Genomic DNA, 7,500 nt, shown 5'->3' on the forward strand with positions numbered 1-7,500 from the left:
AATAAGTCCAACATTAATTCCTTCAGACGTGTCAATTGGGCAAATGGCGTCCATAATGACTAGGATGGATATCTCGTATCCGAAAACTAGCAGTTCGCCCTGTCAATCCTCCTGGGCCCAAATAACTCAATTTTCGCCCATGAACTATTTGTGTCAATGGATTAGTTCGATCTAAAACTTGAGATAATGGGTGTAATCCGAAAAAAGATTCAAATGTGGTTGTTAATGGAGTTGAAGTTACCAAATTCTGAGGAGTCGGTATTAATTTATGCCTAATTGCTCCACATATAGTTCCTCTAACCATATTTTCTAAACGAACTAGAGCCAATCCGAATTGATCTTGTAAGAGATCCGCAACAGAACGAATCCGTTTATTTTTCAAATGATTCATATCGTCAAGTGTACCCATTCCAAATTTAAGTCCAATCAAATGATCTGCAGCTGCCAATATATCTCGCTGTAACAAAAATGTATTGTTCTCAGGTATATCAAGATTAAGTCTCTGGTTCAGATTTCGTCGACCAATCCTTCCTAATTCACATCTTTGTTGAAAGAATTTCTTTTGTAATTCCTTACATAAGGATTCAGAAAATACCGGATCTCCGCCTACACAAGAAAATTGTTGATAAAACTCCAAAATGGCATTTTCTTTTGATCTAATTTTTTTTTTCTCCTTATCATTCAGGAAAGACAAAAAAATTTCAGGGTAGCAAACATTCTCGAGAATTTCTCTTAGATTCGAACCCATAGCTGATGATAGAACTAGAATAGATATTTTCTGTTTCCTACTCACACGAGCCCATATCCTTGCTTTTCGATCAATCTCTAATTCTAATCTTCCTCCCCAATCAGATATTATGGTGCCGGTATAGACCGAAATTCCGTTATGGTCCAATTCTGACCGGTAATAGATACCGGGGCTTTGCAATATTTGACTGATGACAATTCTGTATAGTCCATTTACTATAGAAGTTCCCAGGGAATTCATTAGAGGAATGTTTCCAATCAAAATTGTTTGTTCTTGCATATCCCTACGGGTTTTCCAAATTAATCCTGCGGATACGTATAATTCAGAAGAATATGTGAGTGATTCATATACAGCATCTCTTTCTTTTATCAATGGTTCTACCAATTTATATGTTTCCACAAATAATTGAAATTCAATTTCTTGATCTGTATCTTCAATTTTTGGAAACTTAGAAAGTTCTTCTGTTAAGCCATGATCAATGAACCTACAAAACCCTTCAAATTGTATCTGATTAAACGCAGGTATTGTAGACATTCTCTCATTTCCACCCCCAAGCATTTTATTTATTTCCCATTTATAAAAAAAATCCCATTATTTGCTTAAAATGGATCGATCTAGCAATGATGGAATTTATATTATGTTTACTGAATCACATGAAATTTTACCTAACTTCATAGGTGTAATAGATGTAATGCATGAAATACATATGAACGTAGGAATAAAGAGACTTTGATACTCAAATTAAATTGGAATTTGCAACAACTACAAATGAATTGGTAAATTCTATTTAGAATTATGGAGTTTTGTATAAAATATCTATATCAAAACAAAAGTGAGTCAATTTCTACCATTATTATGATATTCCAATCGGATTGGGTACTATAAATAGATTCGGGATTTGATCTGAAGAAACAATATAGAATTTTTTTTATTTAACAACATGGAACTTTTTCGTAGATTTCACTGTTAAAAAAAATTCGCATAGAAGAGAGATATTTTACCTATACCTATATTTTTTTTAGTAGAATTCGTAGAATGCGATTGAAGTATGTATAAGGACTTGTATTTATTAATAAACATGTGCAGATATATATATATAGTTAGTTATATATATCGCCTCCTTTATTACAGTTCTATGGGGAACATCACATGTCGTACTCTATCAAAAATTTATATTTTCTATTTAATGATAATGAAAAAAAAATTCTAAAAACAGAATTCCGAACATTTCCTATAAACATCTTATATATATATAAGATATTAGATTTAGATAATAGTAATCGTTTATGTTCTGGGGTTTACATATACTCATAATCGCTATTAAAATTGTCATTAATAAGGATTTTTTTATGGTTATGGAAACGAATCAATACGGATGGATTAGTAATGATTAGTTATCTATCAATTTTTATTTATTTAGGTAAGGTATCCATTTTTGGATTGTTTTCTTATATCATTAGGGAAACCGAATTTGCAATTTCAATCCAAGAATCATTTATGAATTCACAGTCAATAGTTAAAGTTAACGGTTCCCATTTGTCCTGATTTTTTGCTTTTGTGAATGAAAATCCACATTTTTTTTTCAATAGAAAAAGCAAAGTTTTGCGGTTTTTCGTTTTAGATATTGTGTGTTGTAAGATACTATCTATCTAAGAGATAGAGCCAATCCAATATTTTGTATCGTTTTGGCGGCATGGCCGAGCGGTAAGGCGGGGGACTGCAAATCCCTTTTTCCCCAGTTCAAATCCGGGTGTCGCCTCAGCAACAAACAAAAGAATCAAAATACCCTCTTCTGTTTTGCTGATATAACTTTATCATTTTTTTTAGAAGAAAAGCATCTTTAGATTTGCTTGATTCTAAGCATCGTTGGGGTTCTCTAAAATGTTATAAATCCTTGCGTATAGGTTTCGTTTCCAGAATTTAGTAGAGTAATGAAAAATAATCGTTAAATCTTGAGATGATAGCCCTTCGACTACTAATGTAGTGTCTACTCATTGGGTCTTGAATTAGGGAATATAATTTCATTTTTCCTTACGGAAAGGAGGAAGATACTTGATATACGGACTCATGAAAGTATCTGAGTACTCGAGCATTCAATCAATATTATATTGAATGAATAATTGGCTTTTTTTTTTATTTTAATCTTAAAAAAAGAACTTATTTCTTTTCGATAAGCTCTAACCACGCATGTAATAGGCCATCCCATCTTCCGATTGTCTCTATGAAACAATCGGGGGGGACAGTAAAGATTAGATCAAATGAGAAAGGAATAATAGTAGGGTTATGTGATAGATACTATCTTGATTCTCTATTTTGAGACTTTTTACTTAATGTAATGAAATGCAGGACAACAAAAGAAAGACTAGGTCTTATTATTCCTACATGTTACTAACATTCTTTTGATACTTCCAAGAGTTTTTCTGCCTCTTTTATTTATTTGTACTGAATTTTTTCGATTATACTAGAAATCATATAATAACTTGGGATAATTCGATTTTTTGTATTGTTTCATCAATGGTGTTGTGCCCGAATCTCTTTTTGACTATGCGCTAGTGATTCCACTATTATTAGTGAATAATAATTATTAGTGAGCAATAATGGAATAATTCTTTTATATTCATAGAGATAGGGGACATAATTCACATGGATATGGTAAGTCTCGCTTGGGCTGCTTTAATGGTAGTCTTTACATTTTCTCTTTCCCTCGTAGTATGGGGAAGAAGTGGACTCTAGAAGTACTACTAATTGAAAAATAAAACTGTATTGTTTTTGGTTTATTTTATAGATCGTTCTGCAAAACTTTTTTTCTTTTATTTTGAAAAGTAAAAAAAAAAAGAGTTCGGATTATAAGTTTTTAAGTGGATCCATACTTTCAACACGAAAGAACATAGACATAGTGGTTGTCCAATGAGATACTACGCATAATAATATACTACCTCATAATAAGATAGTACCTCGGGGTAGCCACCCACATATTACGTGCTTACCACTTCTTTTATTTATTATTATTAGTATTTTAGTTATTTTCAAAATAGGATTTTTTCTTGTTTTAGGGAACTCATTTCATATCATGCTTCAAACGTTAAATAAAAATGGGGTTTGCTAATTCTTTTCGAAATCCGAAGATAAAAAGTTCCCATGGAACCGAACTCCTGGATCATCTGTCAACTGCTCAATCAATTACTTCTTTCGAATGCTAAAAAAAAATTAGTGGCCTTTCGATTATTTGATTTCAGATTCATTCTAATCAACATGAATTATGAAGCAAAGAAATAGAATTGGGCCACTATGTATATTAGATTAATATTACATATATGTAATTGATATGATATCTATATATAAATAGAAAGATATATATTGTATATTCATCTATATTCAAATTGATCGATATTCAACCTCTATTTTTATAGAGTACAATTTTATATTTATACACTTCAATAACAATAATAGATAGTATGGTAGAAGGATTCATATATTTCTTTCTACCATACTATCGGATCTTATCGAATACTTCTCTCGTAGAATACTGATAATTCTAGTCCGCCAATTTCATTTAAGACGCGAAATTTTAATGCTTTTCATTTTTCTTATCTTCAATCATTGATAAGAACTAAAACGTCAAGGTTAATTCAAATTAATCACTTTGACTGATTGTTTTTACGTATATTATAAGTAAAAAGGCGGTCGGAACTAGAATGAACAGTGCAGTAGCAATAAATGCGAGAATATTTACTTCCATAATATCATCGTTTCATTTTTTATTCGCAATAACTCGGGATTTAATCCCATAGAGATGATAAATGTTTCGCTTGTAAATTCAAGGGGATGCGTTGCATCTCGATGATATCGAATCGTATTAAAATATCATGAATAACAATATCGGAGCTATCAAATCGATTCATCGTCGAGAATTGAATAGTATAACATAGGAAGATCTTTTATCCATACCGAATTTAAACAAAATGGGATTCCTGATGCAATCAAGAATTTCGTTACTTTTTTTTATTTATAATTTTTTGCATTCTTTCTTTTCTATAATCTACTGCCCTCTTATTCAATGCAATCATCTGATGAAGTCTCATCAGACTACCTTTACCCTTACATTGTTTATAAACAAACTCAAGCAAAGAATAGCAGCGAAATTCAAAAAAGGAAAAGGAGGTAGGTTCGAACTAAACTCCTTCCTTTTTTTGTACTTATAAAATCTTCTTAAAAAAAAGAAATAAAAACGAAACTTAAACTTTCAAAAATTCTTAATTACCTCACTAAGAGAGATAGATGGGATCCTTGTTTGTATTAATATCCTCTTTCCTTGAATTAGTAGTGGGACGTATATATCAAAAGTTAAGTGTTAAATTTTAATAAGATAGATTATTTCAAATTCAAATTAGTAATTGAATTTACTAATTGAGGTTACAAAAAATCGGAGCCAGAACGGATATATTTTGCTTTCAGACGAAAAATTAGATCAAAGTTTACTATGTAAACTTTATTTTGTATCGTCCAAATTCCCTTTATGTATGTGCTTTCCGGAAACGTATAGTACTCTATTTCATTAGAAAAATCGGGCGTAATCAACTAGACCCAGTACGCCTTCGAATCCTGAATATGATGCTACCAATAATTGTGGTAATTCACATATGGCACATATGTCTTTCTCCCATCAATTAGTACTCGTTGAAGAAATCAAAATTCCCATATTTTTTTGTTGAAAAATGTGGAAAAAAAATAAGAGAGATCCCGTTTGGAATAAAATTCAGTTATGTTATTTGTTCTCTCTTTCACAGGAAAGGAAGAGATTAATTGATGTATTTTTTTTTTATTGGATTTGGATCCATCGGGACTGACGGGACTCGAACCCGCAGCTTCCGCCTTGACAGGGCGGTGCTCTGACCAATTGAACTACAATCCCAGGGAAATAAAGTGTACAACATATGTTGTTGATTTAATTTCCTTCAAACCTTTCTATGTAGATTTTTGATTCGAATTGTCATATTCTACCAGACAGAGACGCGAGTAATAAAGTAATAGATTGATATGCGCGGAGACATGGACTTTAGTGTGAGAAGCATGGATTAATATTTATTTTTTCGTTATTGTAAAATTGATTGATTATCAATCTGTCAATGAATAAAAAAAGAGTTTTTTTTTTTATTCTTTCATATCAAGTCAAGTATTTCTGTAGAAGGACAAATAGGTTATATCATTTTATGGTGGATACGCGATATATTGGGCCGAGCTGGATTTGAACCAGCGTAGACATATTGCCAACGAATTTACAGTCCGTCCCCATTAACCGCTCGGGCATCGACCCGGGAAGAATCAATTCCAAGCTTGTTGATAATCCATGATCAACTTCCTTTCGTAGTACCCTACCCCCAGGGGAAGTCGAATCCCCGCTGCCTCCTTGAAAGAGAGATGTCCTGGACCACTAGACGATGGGGGCATACTTGCCCGACTGCCATCATACTATGATCATAGTATGAATAGTTTTTTGAAATTGTCAATATAAAATAAATATAATGGACTAATATGATGCAATTCGACGTATTTTTCTTTCTTTCATTATTCCATCGAAATTTTTTTATTTGTGATTTCTATTTATGAATCGTTCATTCTAATCACCATTCCCCATATAATTCTATATAGAAATTATTTTATTTTAAATTGCATTTTTTTTTATTTATTTCATTTAAATAATATACATAAATTTGCAAATTGGAATATATAGTTATATTACTTATATTATAGAATATCAAATGAAAATAGTGATTAGTAGTGATTAGAGGAAACCTCTAAAATAAACAAAAATAATAAATATTAGAAAAAAAAATATTCTTTTTTTATTTTATTCTTTTTTTATTTAAATAATACGAAGGCTAGTACCCTTCGGGAATTGGTCTGCCATATGCTATAAACAGGATTAAACTCCATTTCTCATACTTTCACTCATTGATTCACTCATTGTTAAGATTAGGTTAGGTATATTTCGATCTCACACTAAGCCAAGAAATTAAAAAACGATAAATTTTGAAATCTGGGGATAGGGATCAACAAGTTATTGAAAATTTTTTTCTCGCCAAATAGAATTGCTTTATCAATGATTCGGTGAATGTATCTATGTTCAATTCGTGTGTGTACATGTATGAATCAAATTCATTTCGTTAGGATGGGGCTCATCAATTTAATTAGGGATCGGTCGTATGATGAAACAATTCATTGCATTGATCAAATCCAATATCAAAAAACTATTTTACCTATACTCATTAGATAAATCCAATTTTTCGTTACTCAATGAGCGACTATGTAGATAAGATATATTTATGTACATATCTTATTATTTATAATTTATAATAATTATATACACTCAACTCATCGTGGCTAGTGTCTGACTCAGAAATTGAATCAAATAGGCCTTTTTAACTCAGTGGTAGAGTAACGCCATGGTAAGGCGTAAGTCATCGGTTCAAATCCGATAAGGGGCTTTGGCTTTTTTCATAAAACTCCAGCCGTAGTATTCATATTTGATTGAGGGGAGAATAGACGACATATTGTTTTTTTTTTTTGTAATAAAAAAAGTACAAACCCTATCATTTTAATTTCATTTTTTTATAAAAAAGTTATCTTTAATTATACCAAGTTATTATTATAATGAATAATATAATAGTAATTATAGTTAGAAACTCAAAATTAGAAATTATATAGTGACACATTTTTTTATTATTTTGATTCTAGAATTTCTAATTCTAGAA

General features: G+C 31.0%; 4 non-coding genes across 4 annotated transcripts; 2 read left to right on the forward strand and 2 right to left on the reverse strand.

The window, feature by feature from the left end:
• Positions 1-2,435: 2,435 nt before the first annotated feature.
• TRNAC-GCA (transfer RNA cysteine (anticodon GCA)) lies at positions 2,436-2,507 on the forward strand. The gene has a single exon. It is a non-coding gene; the product is annotated as a tRNA-Cys (tRNA).
• A 3,079-nt stretch (positions 2,508-5,586) lies between these two features.
• Positions 5,587-5,660, reverse strand: TRNAD-GUC (transfer RNA aspartic acid (anticodon GUC)). The gene has a single exon. It is a non-coding gene; the product is annotated as a tRNA-Asp (tRNA).
• A 318-nt stretch (positions 5,661-5,978) lies between these two features.
• On the reverse strand, positions 5,979-6,062 carry TRNAY-GUA (transfer RNA tyrosine (anticodon GUA)). The gene has a single exon. It is a non-coding gene; the product is annotated as a tRNA-Tyr (tRNA).
• Positions 6,063-7,161: 1,099 nt separating this feature from the next.
• Positions 7,162-7,233, forward strand: TRNAT-GGU (transfer RNA threonine (anticodon GGU)). The gene has a single exon. It is a non-coding gene; the product is annotated as a tRNA-Thr (tRNA).
• Positions 7,234-7,500: the final 267 nt, after the last annotated feature.

This window comes from Cucumis melo, unplaced genomic scaffold (assembly GCF_025177605.1).
Source record: "Cucumis melo cultivar AY unplaced genomic scaffold, USDA_Cmelo_AY_1.0 utg001777l, whole genome shotgun sequence".
NCBI lineage: Eukaryota > Viridiplantae > Streptophyta > Magnoliopsida > Cucurbitales > Cucurbitaceae > Cucumis > Cucumis melo.